General features: G+C 56.9%; 1 long non-coding RNA gene across 1 annotated transcript; it reads left to right on the forward strand.

The window, feature by feature from the left end:
- The first annotated feature begins 406 nt into the window (after positions 1-406).
- Positions 407-10,507, forward strand: LOC119958678. Its single transcript, XR_005459051.1, has 3 exons — positions 407-600; positions 1,588-1,614; positions 10,191-10,507. It is a non-coding gene; the product is annotated as an uncharacterized LOC119958678 (long non-coding RNA).
- Positions 10,508-20,483: the final 9,976 nt, after the last annotated feature.

The raw sequence follows: 20,483 nt of genomic DNA on the forward strand, positions 1-20,483 counted from the left end.
GTGAACCAATAGAACGCGAGGAACGGCCTGGACGCCTTCCCGGCTGACCAATGGTGAGACGATGCGGCTGAGGGGCGGCGTTTGATTGACGGCGCCCTGGACCAATCGGACGAGCGGAACGGGTGTGGACGCCCTGGCGTCGGACCAATTGCGGGTGCGTCTGACTGACGGCGCCTTGCACCAATTAGACGAGGGGAACGGGCGTTGATGCCTTAGCGGATGGCCAATGGTGAGGAGGATGGGAGGCGGGACGCAGGCGGGGGGCGGGGCTGGTTGACTGACGGCGACGTAGCCCAATCGGACGCGCGGAAGGGGCCTGGACGCCTTGGCGGGTGGCCAATGGGGAGACGAGGCGGCCGGGGGGCGGGGCACGCTCGGGGCCGGCGCCGGCCTCTCCTCAGTCGGAGGGAGGAGGAGGAAGGAAGAGGAAGGGGGAAGGAAAACAAGCTTTAAAATCTCCTTCTTTCAACAAACACCCGTGCAACTCGCCCCAACCTCCCTCCCAGCATCGTTGTCACGTTTAAAAAAAAGAAAATTTAAAAAAAAATCATAAAAAATAATAATCTGCCTGACAACCTTGAAAGTCCATGAAAAGCACAGGTAAGAGGGCACCAGACAACCTGGAATGGTTTTATTGCATTGGAATTGGCATCTGGGGGTTGGCCATTCGGCCCCCCTGTGGCCTGCTGGCCCCTTCCAGCCTGGGAACATGGCCGCCCGCCTCCACCGGTGACCTTTGACCCCCTGGTTGGTCAAGGGCCTTCCGGAAATGGCCGCCGCCTTCCCGCTGCTGGCCGCGAGGGTCTTGAGCGATTCGCCTCCCCCCCCCCCCCCCCCCCCCCCCGAGGGAGAGGAACGACTTCCTGTGAGCCCGGGACGGAAGCGATGGGCTGAATGGCCTCCACACCGCCGTGCGGCCATCTCCGCGGAGCAGGAGGTGCCACGTTTCTAACCCCGTTCTCCCCCAACCACCGCCGGCCCATCCTAGATATTAGCCGAGCGAACCTTCCTCCCTGAACCGATCCTAAGACGTCAAGCGAGGAGACCGACGTTTCGCCCCAGCGTGACTCCCCTTAGTGTCCAAAAAAGGTTTGGAGGGGTTATTGGGTTACGGGGATAGGGTGGAAGTGAGGGTTCAGGTGGGTCGGTGCAGACTCGACGGGCCGATTGGCCTCCTTCTGCACTGCATGTTCTTGTCACCGTGACCCGACCCATCCCGTTTTGTGACCGCTTCCACCAAAGCTCCTTTCCCCGCTCGCCGGAGAGCAGATCCCCCCCCCCCCCCCCCCCCCACTCCTGGCAATCTGCCCACGCCACAGAAGTCCCTCCTGACTGAATCCACTCTCATGAATCTTTGATGCCATCCGTCTCGAATTCGCCTCGGTCCTGAAGGGAACGACTCCCTCCTCCCTGCGTCCTCTGTGCCGTGCTTGAGGTGCCAACGGAGCGGTTATTGAGGAGTTGTCAGGAACATCCCAAGTGCTGAGGTGACATAAAATGGCCACCTGGGGGAGGAGGGGGGGGGGGGGGGGAAGGAACCCTAAAATGGCTGACTAATGTTTAGTGGGTTTTATTTTTATTTTACAGATTCTCCGAGAGAGAGAGAGAGATAAAGTGAGTACGATGGATGGCACAGTCTGTGTGAGTGAGAAGGTGCAACACAGGCAAAGAGTGTGAGACAGAGGGTGATAGAATTATATTGGTCACAGGATGGAGGAGGAGGCTGTTCAATCCCTCGCCTGCTCCGACATTTCGGTGAGATGGTGGCTGATCTGCGATCTACCGCCACCTGACCAGGACCTTGGCCTTCAAAGTTGACGGACAATATTAAACTCCGGGGGTGGGGGGGGGGGGGGATGTGCACTGCGATGAAGACAGTGCAGGGCCAAGAGATACGGGTGTACGTGTGCATAAGCCTTTGATGGTGGCAGGGCAGATTCGGGGTGGAGGGATGTTATGAAACATACAGTATCCAGGCTTTATTAACATGGGCACACAGCAAGGCGGTTATGTGGAACTTGTATACGGCGCTAATCCGGCCTTGGCTGGAGTATAGCGTCCAGCTCTGGGTGCAGAACTTGACAAAACAAGGCGCTTCCCAACCCACTCCCTCCGCTCTTGAAAATGAAAATCGCTTATTGTCACGAGTCGGCTTCAAACGAAGTTTTCTGTGAAAAGCCCCCAGTCGCCACATTCCGGCGCCTGCCCGGGGAGGCCGGTCCGGGGAATCGAACCTGTGCTGCTGGCCTGCCTTGGTCTGCTTTCAAAGCCAGCGATTCAACCCAGTGTGCTAAACCAGCCGCATCTTTGGAGAGAGAGAGAGAGAGAGAGAGAGTGCAGGAAAGGGTTTCACCAAGGAAGGTTCGGTGATCAGGACGGAGGCAGGTGGGCGGCAGATTCGCAAGAGAAAAATCTTTCAAACCCCCCCAACCCCCACCCCCCCACAGCGAGCGAAGCCTCCGTTTTATAAACGTCCCTGGAATTAAATGGCGGCACTCGCTCCCAGAGTGATGGTGCGGGCCGAGGGTAGGCTGCTCTTTCCAAGGGCCGGTGCAGACTCATAGAACATAGAACAGTACAGCACAGAACAGGCCCTTCGGCCCTCGATGTTGTGCCGAGCCATGATCACCCTACTCAAACCCACGTATCCACCCTATACCCGTAACCCAACAAACCCCCCTTAACCTTACTTTTACTAGGACACTACGGGCAATTTAGCATGGCCAATCCACCTAACCCGCACATCTTTGGACTGTGGGAAGAAACCGGAGCACCCGGAGGAAACCCACGCACACAGGGGGAGGACGTGCAGACTCCACACAGACAGTGACCCAGCCGGGAATCGAACCTGGGACCCTGGAGCTGTGAAGCATTTATGCTAACCGCCATGCTACCCTGCTGCCCCTTACACTCGACGGGCCGAATGGCCTCCTCCTGCACTGTCGAGGAAGTACTGACTTTCGTTTGAGGTAGGAATATTCTCCTCACCTCAGCTCTTGACCGCCCCAGCCGTATTATTCTGGAGCCTGAATCCTCTGGCTTTACAATCAGAGGAGAGCGTCTCTTCTGCATCTGCAGGCGAGGTGCTACCTGTCCCAGGTGTCGCACAGGAGTAGGCTGGGTCGTTGCCAAGGAACGCTCCCGTCAGTCAGTTGGACCCTGCTGTCTCTCGTGGGACAAGCTGCCGCAGAAAAACACCTCTTGATTACGTGTCCTGACAGGCAGTGGCCTGCCCGGTGTTTTGGGGGGGGGGGGGGGGGGGGGTGCCCTGCAGGAAAAGGAGACGGAGGTGTCAGGATGATTTTACCCCCTCCCCAAGCCTCCCCGGACAGGCGCCGGTATGTGGCGACTTTTCGCAGTAACTTCATTGAAGCCTGCTCGTGACAATAAGCGATTTTCATTTCATTCAGCAGGCGTGTCGCTCCACACACTGTTCACGAGGTGGGGTAGGGGAGAGAGAGAGAGACCATGACGGACCTCCTTCTGGAGGGTGCCTGGGCAGAGATGGAATCGTTACGGTGCAGAAGGAGGCCATTCGGCCCCATCTCGTCTGCGCCAACCTTCCGAAAGAGCGCCCTATCCTGGAACGCGCCCCTGCCCTAGCCTCACAACCCCGTAACCCCCATCTAACCGCCACATCTTTGGACACTAAAGTGACAGGGGTTCAAATTCCTCCCTGGCAGCTGGGGGGGGGGGGAATTTAAATTCAATTGCTAAAATCTGGACTTGCAAAGCTTGTCTCCGTAATGGCGATAGCCGAACCCCCCTCCCGAAGCCGATTAAGTTGGCCTGATTTTAGCTGGAGCACTGTCTCCGAGATGAGACTGGGGCTTAATGGGGTTCACAGACTGCTGACTGCAATAGGAGGAGGCCATTCAGCCCCATTCCCCTGCTGTTCATCAAGATGGTGGCTGATGTGAGACTTAACCCCACTTAACAGATAGAACGTAGAACAGTACAGCACAGAACAGGCCCTTCGGCCCTCGATGTTGTGCCGAGCATTGTCCGAAACCAAGATCGAGCTATCCCACTCCCTGTCATTCTGGTGGGCTCCATGTGCCTATCCAATAACCGCTTGAAAGTTCCTAAAGTGTCCGACTCCACTATCACAGCAGGCAGTCCATTCCACACCCTAACCACTCTCTGAGTAAAGAACCTACCTCGGACATCCCTCCTATATCTCCCACCCTGAACCTTATGATTATGCCCCCTTGTAACAGCTACATCCACCTGAGGAAATAGTCTCTGAACGTCCACTCTATCTATCCCCCTCATCATCTTATAAACCTCTATTAAGTCGCCTCTCATCCTCCTCCGCTCCAAAGAGAAAAGCCCTCGCTCCCTCAACCTTTCCTCATAAGACCTACCCTCCAATCCAGGCAGCATCCTGGTAAATCTCCTTTGCACCCTTCCCAATGCTTCCACATCCTTCCTATAATGAGGTGACCAGAACTGCACACAATACTCCAAATGTGGTCTCACCGGGGTCCTGTACAGTTGCAGCATAACCCCGCGGCTCTTAAACTCAAGCCCCCTGTTAATAAACGCTAACACACTAGGCCTTCTTCACGGCTCTATCCAATCGAGTGGCAACCTTCAGAGATCTGTGGACATGAACCCCAAGATCTCTCTGTTCCTCCACATTCCTCAGAACCCTGCCGTAATCCACATTCAAATTTGTCCCACCAAAATGAATCACCTCGCACTTATCAGGGTTAAACTCCATCTGCCGTTTTTCGGCCCAGCACTGCATCCTATCAATGTCTCTTTGCAGCCTCCAACAGCCCTCCACCTCATCCACTACTCCACCAATCTTGGTGTCAAATTGGCAGGCACTGGCTGGTGGGGTAACGCAAGGATTGGTACTGGGACCCCAGCTATTCACAATGTATCGCCATGATTTGGATGAGGGAACAAAATGTCAGATCTCCAGATTTGCCGATGACACCAAGCTGGGTGGGAGGGTGAGCTGTGAGGAGGACGCAGAGATCCTTCAGTGTGATGTGGGACAGGCTGAGTGAGTGGGCCAGCGAATGGCAGATGCAGTTTAATGTGGATAATTCAGATTATTACCTGAATGGCCGTAAATCAGGAGGGGGGAACGTGCAACGAGACCTGGGTGTCCTCGTACACCAGTCGCTGAAGGTAAGCATGCAGGGGCAGCAGGCGGTAAAGAAGGCTAATGGTATGTTGGCCTTCACAGCGAGAGGTTTCGAGTACAGGAGCAGGGATGTGTTGCTGCAATTATACAGGGCCTTGGTGAGGCCACACCTGGAGTATTGGGGGCAGTTTTGGTCTCCTTCTCTGAGGAAGGACGTTCTTGCTCTCGAGGGAACGCAGCGAAGGTTTACCAGACTGATTCCAGGGATGGCGGGACTGACGAGGAGAGATTTGAGTCGGTTAGGATCGTTCTTGCTGGAGAAGAGTGCGGGGGGGGGGGGGGGAGAATCTCATAGAAACCGATAAAATTCTAACAGGACTGGACAGGGTAGATGCAGGAAGGATGTTCCCGATGGGGACAGGGTAGATGCAGGAAGGATGTTCCCGATGGTCGGGGGGGGTCCAGAACCAGGGGGTCACAGTCTGAGGATACGGGGTAGACCATTTAGGGCAGAGATGGGGAGAAATTTCTTCACCCAGAGAGCGGGCGGCCTGTGGAATTCGTCACCACAGGAAGTAGTTGAGGCCAAAACGTTGATGTTTTCGAGAAGCAGTTCGATACAGCACTTGGGGGCGAATGGGATCAAAGGATATGGGGGGAAAGGGGGATTAGGCTATTGAGTTGGATGATCAGCCGTGATCGTGATGAATGGTGGAGCTGACTCAAAGGGCCGAATGGCCGCCTCCTGCTTTTATTTCTGTGCAACCCACCCGTCCTCAGTCTTGAGTTGCATTCGGCAACCTCTCCAGCGTTTGCAGACGAACGGTACAAACTCCCACTGGCTGAATTGGCTCCTGACTTCACGCCCGTGCGGGGGCATCGACTTTGCTCGCTGGCCCATGAGGAGCGAGCTGATAGGAATCTTCACCGTGACTTGGTGGGGTCGATGTTAAGGGGCGCTATCTTCGGACAGCCGAAAGGGGAGGGTTTGAGTCATTGGCGGTTGTTGAAATCGCGCACTCGCTTTCTTCCCAAAAGGCCGGTGGTAGCTGGGGCCCTCGCACCTGGGTCTTCCTGGGTGGCGCTGGTTCTTGTGGTAAAGTGCACCGCGGCGGGTGTCAGCTGCAGTTCCAGGTTAGCGCACTCGCCTCTGACTTTGGCGATTGCGGCCTCGAGTTGTGAGCGCGGAACCCAGGCCCAACACGGCTGGTGCCAGTACTGAGGGAGTGCCGCACTGTCAGAGGGTCAGTACTGAGAAGGCGCCACACTGTGGGAGGGTCAGTACTGAGGGAGCGCCGCACTGTCAGAGGGTCAGTACTGAGGGATCGCCGCAGTCAGAGGGTCAGTACTGAGGGAGTGCCGCACTGTGGGAGGGTCAGTACTGAGGGAGCGCCGCACTGTGGGAGGGTCAGTACTGAGGGAGTGCCGCACTGTGGGAGGGTCAGTACTGAGGGAGCGCCGCACTGTCAGAGGGTCAGTACTGAGGGAGCGCCGCACTGTGGGAGGGTCAGTACTGAGGGAGTGCCGCACTGTCAGAGGGTCAGCACTGAGGGAGCGCTGCACTGTGGGAGGGTCAGTACTGAGGGAGCGCCGCACTGTCAGAGGGTCAGTACTGAGGGAGTGCCGCACTGTGGGAGGGTCAGTACTGAGGGAGCGCCGCACTGTGGGAGGGTCAGTACTGAGGGAGCGCCACACTGTGGGAGGGTCAGTACTGTGGGAGCGCCGCACTGTCAGAGGGTCAGTACTGAGGGAGTGCTGCACTGTCAGAGGGTCAGTACTGAGTGAGTGCTGCACTGTCAGAGGGTCAGTACTGAGGGAGTGCCGCACTGTGGGAGGGTCAGTACTGAGGGAGCGCCGCACTGTCAGAGGGTCAGTACTGAGTGAGTGCTGCACTGTCAGAGGGTCAGTACTGAGGGAGTGCTGCACTGTGGGAGGGTCAGTACTGAGGGAGTGCCGCACTGTGGGAGGGTCAGTACTGAGGGAGCGCCGCACTGTGGGAGGGTCAGTACTGAGGGAGTGCCGCACTGTCAGAGGGTCAGTACTGAGGGAGCGCCGCACTGTCAGAGGGTCAGTACTGAGTGAGTGCTGCACTGTCAGAGGGTCAGTACTGAGGGAGTGCCGCACTGTGGGAGGGTCAGTACTGAGGGAGCGCCGCACTGTCAGAGGGTCAGTACTGAGTGAGTGCTGCACTGTCAGAGGGTCAGTACTGAGGGAGTGCTGCACTGTGGGAGGGTCAGTACTGAGGGAGTGCCGCACTGTCAGAGGGTCAGTACTGAGGGAGTGCCGCACTGTCAGAGGGTCAGTACTGAGGGAGTGCTGCACTGTCAGAGGGTCAGTACTGAGGGAGTGCTGCACTGTCAGAGGGTCAGTGCTGAGGGAGTGCTGCACTGTCAGAGGGTCAGTACTGAGGGAGTGCCGCACTGTCAGAGGGTCAGTGCTGAGGGAGTGCTGCACTGTCAGAGGGTCAGTACTGAGGGAGTGCTGCACTGTCAGAGGGTCAGTGCTGAGGGAGTGCTGCACTGTCAGAGGGTCAGTACTGAGGAAGTGCCGCACTGTCAGAGGGTCAGTGCTGAGGGAGTGCTGCACTGTCAGAGGGTCAGTGCTGAGGGAGTGCTGCACTGTCAGAGGGTCAGTACTGAGGGAGTGCCGCACTGTCAGAGGGTCAGTACTGAGGGAGTGCTGCACTGTGGGAGGGTCAGTACTGAGGGAGTGCTGCACTGTCAGAGGGTCAGTACTGAGGGAGTGCCGCACTGTCAGAGGGTCAGTACTGAGGGAGTGCTGCACTGTCAGAGGGTCAGTACTGAGGGAGCGCTGCACTGTCAGAGGGTCAGTACTGAGGGAGTGCTGCACTGTCAGAGGGTCAGTACTGAGGGAGTGCCGCACTGTGGGAGGGTCAGTACTGAGGGAGTGCTGCACTGTGGGAGGGTCAGTGCTGAGGGAGTGCCGCATGGTGGGAGTGTCAGTACTGAGGGAGCTCCGCACTGTGGGAGGGTCAGTACTGAGGGAGTGCCGCACTGTCAGAGGGTCAGTATTGAGGGAGCTCCACACTGTCAGAGGGTCAGTACTGAGGGAGCGCCGCACTGTGGGAGGGTCAGTACTGAGGGAGTGCTGCACTGTGGGAGTGTCAGTACTGAGGGAGTGCCGCACTGTCAGAGAGTCAGTATTGAGGGAGCTCCACACTGTCAAAGATCAGTAGTGAGGGAGTGCCGCACTGTGGGAGGGTCAGTGCTGAGGGAGTGCCGCACTGTGGGAGTGTCAGTACTGAGGGAGCGCTGCACTGTGGGAGGGTCAGTACTGAGGGATTGCTGCACTGTGGGAGGGTCAGTGCTGAGGGAGTGCCGCACTGTCAGAGGGCCAGTACTGAGGGAGCGCCGCACTGTCTGAGGGTCAGTACTGAGGGAGCGCCGCACTGTGGGAGGGTCAGTGCTGAGGGAGCGCTGCACTATGGGAGGGTCAGTACTGAGGGAGCGCCGCACTGTGGGAGGGTCAGTACTGAGGGAGCGCCGCACTATGGGAGGGTCAGTACTGAGGGAGCGCCGCACTGTTGGACGGTCAGTACTGAGGGAGCGCCGCACTGTCGGAGGGTCAGTGCTGAGGGAGCGCCGCACTGTCGGAGGGTCAGTGCTGAGGGAGCGCCGCACTGTCAGAGGGTCAGTACTGAGGGAGCGCCGCACTGTGAGAGGGTCAGTACTGAGGGAGTGTAGCACTGCCGGAGGGTCAGTACTGAGGGAGCGCTGCACTGTGGGAAGGTCAGTGCTTAGGGAGCGCCGCACTGTGGGAGGGTCAGTACTGAGGGAGCGCCGCACTGTTGGACGGTCAGTGCTGAGGGAGCGCTGCACTGTCGGAGGGTCAGTACTGAGGGAGCGCCGCACTGTGGGAGGGACAGTACTGAGGGAACGCCGCACTGTCAGAGGGTCAGTACTGAGGGAGTGCCGCACTGTCAGAGGGTCAGTACTGAGGGAGTGGCACACTGTCAGAGGGTCAGTACTGAGGGAGTGCTGCACTGTCAGAGGGTCAGTACTGAGGGAGCGCCGCACTGTGGGAGAGTCAGTACTGAGGGAGCGCCGCACTGTCAGAGGGTCAGTACTGAGGGAGCACCGCACTATGGGAGGGTCAGTACTGAGGGAGTTCAGCACTGTCAGAGGGTCAGTACTGAGGGAACGCCGCACTGTCAGAGGGTCAGTACTGAGGGAGTGCCGCACTGTCAGAGGGTCAGTACTGAGGGAGTGGCACACTGTGGGAGGGTCAGTACTGAGGGAGCGCCGCACTGTCAGAGGGTCAGTACTGAGGGAGTGCTGCACTGTCAGAGGGTCAGTACTGAGGGAGCGCCGCACTGTGGGAGAGTCAGTACTGAGGGAGCGCCGCACTGTCAGAGGGTCAGTACTGAGGGAGCACCGCACTATGGGAGGGTCAGTACTGAGGGAGTTCAGCACTGTCAGAGGGTCAGTACTGAGGGAGCGCCGCACTGTCAGAGGGTCAGTACTGAGGGAGCGCCGCACTGTCAGAGGGTCAGTACTGAGGGAGTGCCGCACTGTCGGAGGGTCAGTACTGAGGGAGTGCCGCACTGTCGGAGGGTCAGTACTGAGGGAGCGCCGCACTGTCAGAGGGTCAGTACTGAGGGAGCACTGCACTGTCAGAGGGTCAGTACTGAGGGAGCGCCGCACTGTCAGAGGGTCAGTACTGAGGGAGCGCCGCACTGTGGGAGGGTCAGTACTGAGGGAGTGCCGCACTGTCAGAGGGTCAGTACTGAGGGAGCACCGCAGTGTCGGGAGTGTCAGTGCTGAGGGAGCGCCGCAGTGTCGGGAGTGTCAGTGCTGAGGGAGCGCCGCACTGTCGGGAGGGTCAGCACTGAGGGCTGTGCTGCTGCGTTATACCCGAGATTGTTGGGGCCTTTCCATTCCTGAACCTGTTGTCTGAAATGCTAATCCCGTGGAGCTGGGAGGTCGGCAGTGGATTATGAGACTAATCCAGTTTGAGCTTTCTGCAGTTCGGTAATCTGTCTGGGACGCGCGGCTGACTGCGTGTTGAAATGCGAAAGGAAAAGGTGGAATGAAATGTGCCGGGCTCTGATCTGTTGGATTTCTGATAGGTTGAAGGAAACGGTGGACTATGTCTTAACCTGCGAGAGTGAGGAATGTGATACCGGTACAACAGTCCAATACTGAGGCTGGATTATTGCCAATAATCCCCTGTCTAGAGTTTAAACCGGTAAGTGTATTGCTTAAAAGCTATCTCGTTTGACATCGCTTGCTCTTGGGTGTGGTTTCTTCCAGCTGGATTTGTTTTCTGTTGCCAAAAATGTCCCCTGTTTGTAAAATACTCCATGGACGTGACACTCTTCAAAATGGCCGCCGCACTCTGAGGTGATTCAGTGCAATTATTTTTTTTTGTTCCCTCCCCAATTACGGGGCAATTTAGCGTGGCTAATCCACCTACACGGCACATCTTTGGGTTGTTTTGGGGGGGGGGGGGTCGAATCCTACGCAGAGGTGGGGGGTGAAGGTGCAAACTCCATACGGACAGTGACGCGCTTGCAGAAATCTCAACTGACCGAGCCTCCCGTGCCGTTCGTGTGTGTGCTGGGGAGGGGGGGGGGGGGGGAAGAGACGAGGGGGGATGGACGGACGTCACCTCGTACACTTTCCGAAAATCAGATCTTAAAATGTTCAGACACTGGGATTGGTGTGTGAATCGACGCCACTTCCTCCAATCTCAGATGTCAGGTTTTGTCCTCTGTACTGACGCAGGGCGGTGGAAAGGAACGTGTGTGTGTGTGTGTGTGTGTGTGTGTGTGTGTGTGTGTGTGTGTGTGTGTGTGTGTGTGTGTGTGTGTGTGTGTGTGTGTGTGGGGTTACCAGTTGAGTTGCTCTCTCGTCCACGGGGGGGGGGGAAATAGGCACGTCGGTCAAACCAGGAGCCGTCGCCTCGCCATTCGAGGCAGCAATGGCGACTCCGCAGTGAGGGGACGGCCCACACACACACGCCGCGGCACGGAAGGAGGCGACTGGGCCCCCGCGTGTCTCTTCGCCGGCCCTCCGAATGAGTAGTGTGACTCGGCGCCGTTCCCCCTGCCTTTAACCCCGTTCGCCGTTGCTCCCTTTGGACGATCGTCCCGACGCCCGTCTCGGGCGCCTTGACTGAACTTGCCTCGGCCGCGCTGGCAGGCGGCGCCTTCCCACGACCCCGGACCGCTTGCTCCTCTCGGCCTTCTCCTCTCCGGATCTTCCGGAGAGCTCGACAGCGCAATGGGGGGTGACCGTCTGTGCGGAGCCTGCACTTTCTCCCCGTGTGTGCGGGGGTTTCCTCCGGGTGCTCCGGTTTCCTCCCACAGTCCAAAGATGTGCAGGTTAGGTGGCTTGGCCAGGATAAATTGCCCCTCAGTGACCAAAAAATGCTAAGTGGGAGTTACGGGGATAGGGCAGATACGCAAGTAATTGACGAGAAGCAATGCCACAGCCCACGCATCAGATCTAAGCTCTGCAGTCCTGCCACTTCCAGCCGCGAATGGGGACATTTCAAAATCGCTTATTGTCCCGAGTGGGCTTCAATGAAGTTACCGTGAAAAGCCCCTAGTCGCCACATTCCGGCGCCTGTTCGGGGAGGCTGGTACGGGAATCGAACCGTGCTGCTGGCCTGCCTGGGTCTGCTTTCAACGCCAGCGATTTAGCCCAGTGTGCTAAACCAGCCCAGTGGTGGACAATTAAAACAACTCACTGGAGGAGGAGGCTCCACGAATATCCCCATCCTCCGTGATGGAGGAGCCCAGCACGTCTGGGCAAAGGACGAGGCCGAGACATTCGCAACAATCTTCAGCCGGAAGTGCCGAGTGGACGATCCATCTGGGTCTCCTCCGGAGGTCCCCAGCATCACTGACGTCCGTCTTCAGCCGATACGATTCACTCCGCGTGATATCAAGAAACGGCTGACGACACTGGATACTGCAAAGGCTCTGGGCCCTGACAATATCCCGGCTATAGTACTGAAGACTTGTGCTCCAGAACTTGCCGCACCCCCTAGCCAAGCTGTTCCAGGACAGCCACAACACTGGCATCTACCCGGCAATGGGGAAAATTGCCCAGGTGTGTTGAGTGCACAAGAACAAATCCAACCCAGCCAATTACCGCCCTATCAGTCTACTCTAATGGAAAGGGTCATCAACAGTGCTATCAAGTGATATCACTTAGCAATAACCATCTACAAGGACACAAGTCAGGAGGGCGATGGGAGACTCTCCACTCGCCTGGATGAGCGCGGCTCCCAACAACACTCGAGAAGCTCGACACCATCCAGGGCAAAGCAGCCCCGCTCGATCGACACGCTACCCACCGACATTCACTCCCTCCACCCCCCCCCCATCCAGGACAAAGCAGCCCCGCTCGATCGACACGCTACCCACCGACATTCACTCCCTCCACCCCCCCCCCCCAATCCAGGACAAAGCAGCCCCGCTCGATCGACACGCCAACCACCGACATTCACTCCCTCCACCCCCCCCCCCCCTCCACCCCCCCCCCCCCCCCCCCCATCCAGGACAAAGCAGCCCCGCTCGATCGACACGCTAACCACTGACATTCACCCCCCCCACCCCCCCCCCCCCCCCCCCCCATCCAGGACAAAGCAGCCCCGCTCGACCGACACGCTACCCCCCGACATTCACTCCCTCCACCCCCCCCCCCCCCCCCCCCCCCCCCATCCAGGACAAAGCAGCCCCGCTCGATCGACACGCTAACCACCGACATTCACTCTCCCCCCCCCCCCCCCCCCCCCCCCCCCAATCCAGGACAAAGCAGCCCCGCTCGATCGACACGCCACCCACCGACATTCACTCCCTCCACCCCCCCCCCCCCCCCCATCCAGGACAAAGCAGCCCCGCTCGATCGACACGCTAACCACCGACATTCACTCCCTCCACCCCCCCCCATCCAGGACAAAGCAGCCCCGCTCGATCGACACGCTACCCACCGACATTCACCCCCTCCACCCCCCCCATCCAGGACAAAGCAGCCCCGCTCGATCGACACGCTACCCACCGACATTCACTCCCCCCCCCCCCCCCCCCCGACGTACAGCAGCAGCCGTGCGCACCGTCTACAAGACGCGACTCGCCTTCGACAGCACCTTCCAAACCCGCCACCTCTACCCATCTAGAAGGACGAGGGGGGGGCAGCAGACACACGGGGAACCCGCCCACCTGCAAGTTCCCCCCCCTCCGAGCCGCTCGCCACCCCGACTCGGGAAATATATCGGCCGTTCCTTCACTGTCGGAATCCCGGAACTCCCTCCCTAACAGCACGGCGGGTGCACCTACGTGCGGTGGGGCAGCGGGTTCAAGGCGGCGGCTCACCCATCACCTACTGAAGGGCAACGAGGGGTGGGGGGGGGGCAATAAATGCCGGCCCAACTAGCGAGGCCCAAATCCCGCAAATTTATTTTTAAAAAAAATTATCCTTCGATCGTTTTAAAAAACAGATGATCTGGTTCTTACTGATGGGATCTTGCTGTGTGCTGATGGGCAGCCATATTTCCTAAGTTACATCAGCGACCGCGTCTTTAAAAAAAAGTACTTAACCGGTGTTTCTGGTTGTGTGTGGGGGGGGGGGGGGGGGGAGACATCCTGAGGTCAGGAAAGGTGTTGCACGAACAAGTCTTTTTTTTTTTCTCTCTCTCTCCTCTTCTCGGAACCAGCGGCTGCCACCCTGCAACGGGAAGTTGCTATGCGGCGCCTCTGACCTAACACCCTAAAGCAGCAGCTTGCAGCCGATTTCCCCCAGGCGATTCCTGTCTGCGGCCGTGACAGGCTCGCTCTGCTCTGCTGTGGCAGCCGCGTTCGGCTTTGTCGGGCCGACGCCTCTGAATCTCTCGCCCGGACGCCGGCTGTGGATTTAAAAAAAAAGGAAATATTTGATTTAGGAAGGAAACCCCCCCCCCCCCCCCCCCGGTGATTCTGAAAGAGGTGCCGGCAATCGGGAGATGTTTAAGCGGGACAGATCAGGAGAGGGTTGCAGCGCTGGGGAGGTGACAGAGGTGGTGTGACATGGTGCTGGGATCCGAGTTGAGAATTCTCTAACCCGGGTGCTGCCGGATTGGGAGCCAGCGTAGGTCGGCGGCACGGCGGCAGAGCGGGTTAGCGCTGCTGCCTCGCAGCCGCCGGGGACCCGGCTTCGATTCCCCGCTGGCTGACCGTCTGTGCGCGGACTCTGCAACGTACTCCCCTGTGTCTGCGTGGGTTTCCTCCGGGTGCTCCGGTTTCCTCCCCCGGAGTCGGAAGATGTGCTGGTGAGGTGGATTGGCCGCGCTAAAATTGCCCCTCGGTGTCCAAACGGTTAGGTGGGGTTACTGGAACAGGGTAGGGTGGGGGGGGGGATTGGGCCTAGGGGGGGGGATTGGGCCTAGGTCGGGGTGGCCCCCTCGGAGCGTTAATGCGTCCTCGATGGGCCGAATGGCCTCATTCTGCACTGTAACGGAAGGAAAGCTTTCAAAGGTGCGGGTTTGGAGCTGTGATCAGATAGCTGTGATGCGGTCACTGCCGGAACAACGGCCTGGAGGACCAACGCCTGTGACCCGAGGCGTCTCTGAAATGGGCGCGAGCTGACGAAAGAGGTGGGCCGGAGGGGCTACCATCGTTGCCTGTAAGACTGTCCCCAAAGAGCATTCAAGGTAGCAGTGATCAGGAAGTCCATAACGAGCGACGCCAGCTTCGGTTTTTCAGACAAGGGGGTGTGGGGAGGCGGTGGAATGCTCAAACGATTGAGAAAGCCACGCCAACGTTCCCGGTCGGGGGGTGGTCAAAGGAATGGGAATTCAGGGGACACATGGGGACGGGACAGGCTGAACTCGCCTTCTCCAAGTTTCTCCAAGTTTGGGTATCGCTGGGTGAGGGCCCAGTATTTGCCCATCCCTGTTGCCCTTGAACCGGGCATCTCGCTCGGCCATTTCAGGGAGGGTAGTCAAAAGTCAACCACGTTGCAGTGTGTGGGGAATCTGGAGTCTGTGGGGAGCCTGGAGTCACGTAGATCATAGTATTTATTGTGCAGAAGGTGGCTATTCGGCCCATCGAATGTGAACCGGCCCTTGGAAGGAGCACCCTATTTTTTTTCTCTATAAATTTAGGGTACCCAATTCTTTTTTTTTTTCCCCAATTAAGGGCCAATTTAGCGCGGCCAATCCACCTAACCTGCACATCTTTGGGTTGTGGGGGGGCGAAACCCACGCAGACGCGGGGAGGATGTGCAAACTCCACACGGACAGTGACCCAGAGCGGAGATCGAACCTAAGAGCACCCGACTTAAGCCCACGCCTCCACCCTATCCCTGTCGCCCAGTAAACCCCCACCTAACCTTTTTGGATGCTTAAGGGGCGATTTAGCGCGGCCAGTCCACCCTAACCTGCGCGTCTTTGGACTGTGGGAGGAAACCGCAGCACCCGGAGGAAACCCACGCACACACGGGGAGGACGTGCAGACTCCGCACAGACAGTGACCCAGCCGGGGAATCGAACCTGGGACCCTGGAGCTGTGGAGCAGCTGTGCTAACCACTGTGCTACCGTGCCCTGCGCGGATACAGCATGACTGGTGAACAGGCAATTCTGCTGAAATGTTCCGCGTCTGACACGCACTGCCTGCGTGAGAAACCTTGCTAATGATCGCCACAAATCTTGAGAGGGGGAAGTTATTCATGTGTTAGGACACCCTGGGCGAGTGTACGATCAATTCCAGCCTTGCAGGCCCTGGGGTCCCAACGCAAGTGAATTGAACAATAATTCTCTCAAGAGTTCCCTGGCCCTTGGCTGCCCAGTAATTACAGTCACTGGGTCTGTAAGTTTAAATACTTTTTGTTGATAACAGAGAGTAGTGGGTGCCTGGAACTCGCTGCCGGAGGAGATGCTGGAAGCAGGGTCATAGCATTTGCAGTGCGGAAGGAGCCCATTCGGCCCATCGAGTCTGCACCGGCCCTTACAAAGATCACCCCCCTCAAGCCCACGTATGTACCCTACCCCCGTAACCCAGCAACCCCAACCCACGCAGACACGGGGATAACGTGCAGGCTCCGCACAGACAGCCGAGGAATCGAACCTGGGACCCTGGAAGCAGTTGTGCTAGCTGCTATGCTACCGCGCTGTGACGTTTAAGGGGCATCTTGACAAATACGTGTCCCGGAAGCGTGGAAGATTTTAGTTTAGGCGGGCAGCATGGTCGGCACGGGCTTGGAGGGCCGAAGGGCCTGTTCTTGTGCTGTACTTTTCTTTGTTCTTTCGATAACAAGAACTATCATGAAATATGCAGCAGATACAACTGATTAATTATTATCTAACTCCTAATCCCCCCCCACTTTAAATTGCCCGCCACCCTCTAAACACACAAGACAGACAAACACCGAAGGGGTGGAGAGGGATGTTTAAAATAAAAGTCTAAAGAGTTTTTCGGATGGTTGTCTGTCGGTACCCTATTCCTCCTCAAACTTCGGTTTCAGTTTGAGGGTTTAAAAAAAATAAATTTAGAGTACCCAATTCTTTCCCCCCCCCAATTAAGGGGCAACTTAGCGTGGCCAATCTACCTACCCTGCACATCGTTGGGTTGTTTGTGGGGGGGGGGAGGCGGTGAGACGACCCACACGGACACGGGGGGGAATGTGAAAACTCCACACGGACAGTGACCCGGGTCCGAGATTCGAGCCCCGGTCCTGGGTGCCGTGAGGCAGCCGTGCTAACCACTGCGATTCTCTCTGTTGCTTGACCCCCCTCCAATGGCGGCAGCACCGCGCGAGGAATCCAGGCGGGGTCAGCAGAGCCGATTCCTCGTCCATCCCAGCCGGCTCTGCCCCTGGGGGCGCTGTTCCTCGGGTGGGCCTTGAAAAAGGGCCCCCCTCCTTTCGAGCCTGATCCTCTGAGTCTCTCGAGACTCCGAAGGTCTGTCGACCCTGGACCTGAAGCCGCTCGACGGTGGGGCAGTCACGGCTCTCGGGGTGGGCGAATTCCAGATTCCCAAACCTCGGAGTGAAGAATCTTCAAGGTGGCTGACCCCCTCGTCCTGAGATTGTGCGCCCCCACCCACCCAGGTTTCTGGACTCCCCCAAGGGAACCTCCTCCGAGCATTAACACTCCCCGCAAGGATTTTTGTACTTTTCGCACCCCGCAGAATGGTCAAAGCACAGCAGACCGTTCACCCCGCTGCCTCGGTGCTACCTCTCCAAATGAGCCGTGCGCCTCGTGCCATTCCCCCCCCCCCCCCCCCCCCCCATCTTTTCCCGATAGCTGCACATTCCTCCTTTCCGCATCGTTTTCAAAACTCCCGCTCGGCAAGGATATTTGGGGCAGCACGGTAGCATTGTGGATAGCACGATCGCTTCACAGCTCCAGGGTCCCAGGTTCGATTCCGGCTTGGGTCACTGTCCGTGCGGAGTCTGCACGTCCTCCCCGTGTCTGCGTGGGTTTCCTCCGGGTGCTCCGGTTTCCTCCCACAGTCCAAAGATGTGCGGGTTAGGGTGGACTGGCCGTGCTAAATTGCCCTCAGTGTCCAAAATTGCCCTTAGTGTTGGGTGGGGTTACTGGGTTATGGGGATAGTGTGGAGGTGTTGACCTTGGGTAGGGTGCTCTTTCCAAGAGCCGGTGCAGACTCGATGGGCCGAATGGCCTCCTTCTGCACTGTAAATTCTACGATTGAAAGAGACGGAACCAGGGCGTGTCAGTGTAGCCAGGATACAGATCAGCTGTGTTCTTGCCGAATGGCAGCACGGGCTAGTGAGGCTGAATGGCCTCCTGGTGTTCTGATGCAAACTTGGGGCCTGTTTTAAAAATAGCTGAAAAATGCTGTCAAAGCTTTCCACCTTGCACTCAGCAGGCTGATTGCCAAGACTATCAATTGGGAAGGCAACAACAATTTATATTGCACGGGGAGAGAGTGCTGATCAGCTGGCCAACGGGTTCCAAACCGGGAGAGGCTATCTTCCCCTCCACCCCCCCCCCCCCCCCCCCCCCCCCCACCCCCCCCGCCGTCAGGTTGCGCCCTGCCGCGGGGTTCCCCTGACGGCGGAGGGTGGGATCAGCGGGGAACCCCGCGGAGGGTGGGATCAGAGGGGCGATAGTGATGGGCAAACTAATGGGGCTAAAGGTAGACAAGTCTCCTGGCCCTGATGGAATGCATCCCAGAGTGCTAAAAGAGATGGCTAGGGAAATTGCAAATGCACTAGTGATAATTTACCAAAATTCACTCGACTCTGGGGTGGTCCCGGTGGATTGGAAATTAGCAAACGTGACACCACTGTTTAAGAAAGGAGGTAGGCAGAAAGCGGGTAATTATAGGCCAGTGAGTTTAACTTCGATAGCAGGGAAGATGTTGGAATCTATCATCAAGGAAGAAATAGCGAGGCATCTGGATGGAAATTGTCCCATTGGGCAGATGCAGCATGGGTTCATAAAGGGCAGGTCGTGCCTAACTAATTTAGTGAAATTTTTTGAGGATATTACCAGTGTGGTAGATAACGGGGAGCTAATGGATGTGGTATATCTGGATTTCCAGAAAGCTTTTGACAAGGTGCCACACAAAAGGTTGCTGCATAAGATAAAGATGCATGGCATTAAGGGTAAAGTAGTAGGATGGATAGAGGATTGGTTAATTAATAGAAAGCAAAGAGTGGGGATTAATGGGTGTTTCTCTGGTTGGCAATCAGTAGCTAGTGGTGTCCCTCAGGGATCAGTGTTGGGCCCACAATTGTTCACAATTCACATAGATGATTTGGAGTTGGGGACCAAGGGCAATGTGTCCAAGTTTGCAGACGACACTAAGATGAGTGGTAAAGCAAAAAGTGCAGAGGATACCGGAAATCTGCAGAGGGATTTCGGAAGTCTGCAGAGGGATTTGGATAGGTTACGTGAATGGGCTAGCATCTGGCAGATGGAGTACAATGTTGACAAATGTGAGGTTATCCATTTTGGTAGGAATTACAGCAAACGGGATTATTATTTAAATGATAAAATATGAAAACATGCTACTGTGCCTAGGGACCTGGGTGTGCTAGTGCATGAGTCGCAAAAAGTTGGTTTACAGGTGCAACAGGTGATTAAGAAGGCAAATGGAATTTTGTCCTTCATTGCTAGAGGGATGGAGTTTAAGACTAGGGAGGTTATGCTGCAATTGTATAAGGTGTTAGTGAGGCCACACCTGGAGTATTGTGTTCAGTTTTAGTCTCCTTACCTGAGAAAGGATGTACTGGCGCTGGAGGGTGTGCAGAGGAGATTCACTAGGTTAATCCCAGAGCTGAAGGGGTTGGATTACGACGAGAGGTTGAATAGACTGGGACTGTGCTCGGAATTAAGATGGATGAGGGGGATCTTATAGAAACATATAAAGTTATGAAGGGAATAGATAGGATAGATGCGGGCAGGTTGTTTCCACTGGCGGGTGAAAGCAGAAGTAGGGGGCATAGCCTCAAAATAAGGGGAAGTAGATTTAGGACTGAGTTTAGGAGGAACTTCTTCACCCAAAGGGTTGTGAATCTATGGAATTCCTTGCCCAGTGAAGCAGTAGAGGCTCCTTCATTAAATATTTTAAAGATAAAGATAGATAGTTTTTTTGAAGAATAAAGGGTTATGGTGTTCGGGCCGGAAAGTGGAGCTGAGTCCACAAAAGATCAGCCATGATCTAATTGAATGGCGGAGCAGGCTCGAGGGGCCAGATGGCCGACTCCTGCTCCTAGTTCTTGTGTTCTTATGTTCTGATGGTGGAGGGTGGGAACGGTGGGGTACCCCCGACGGCGGAGGGTAAGAACAGCGGGGTTCCCCCGACAGCAGAGGGTGGGATCAGCGATGAGCCCCCCCCTGACGGCGGCAGCACCAGAAGATGCCACCCCTGCCCAGTGGTGACCTTCCTCCCGACGTGTCCCACCTTGGATGTGATTCCGTAAATGGGCAGCACCTGCTAAACAACCCCGAGTGCGCCGGGCCTGCACCAGCTGGAAGTTGCACATCCTCACACGTGCAGGGCCCTGTCCTACAGAGAGATCACGTCCACGTCATGGCGCCTCTTTCAACTGAACCTGCGCGGGCGGGAGGGGGAGTTATTCCTGGGGTCAATCCCCATGGCAATGCTTGTGACCAAGCGGCCTGCTCGGTTTGAACTCAAACAAAAGCCCAACGCTCAAACCAAGCAGCGCGTACTTGCCAGCCAATCAGCACTCTCTTCCCATGCGGTATTAAAATCGACCTTCTGCCGAATCTGCTCTGATGAGTGCAAGACCGAAAAACTTCGACACGCCCTCTTTTTCTTTCCCCCGGCAAAGCCCCAGTACTCTGCTACCGAAAACCATCGTGGAAAATCTCGGAACAGAGGAATCCTGTCCTGAAGGGCTGGCATATTTTATCTCCTTGTTTTTATTGGTTGCGTGCTGG

The sequence above is a fragment of the Scyliorhinus canicula genome, chromosome 30 (assembly GCF_902713615.1).
Source record: "Scyliorhinus canicula chromosome 30, sScyCan1.1, whole genome shotgun sequence".
NCBI classification, from domain to species: Eukaryota; Metazoa; Chordata; class Chondrichthyes; order Carcharhiniformes; family Scyliorhinidae; genus Scyliorhinus; species Scyliorhinus canicula.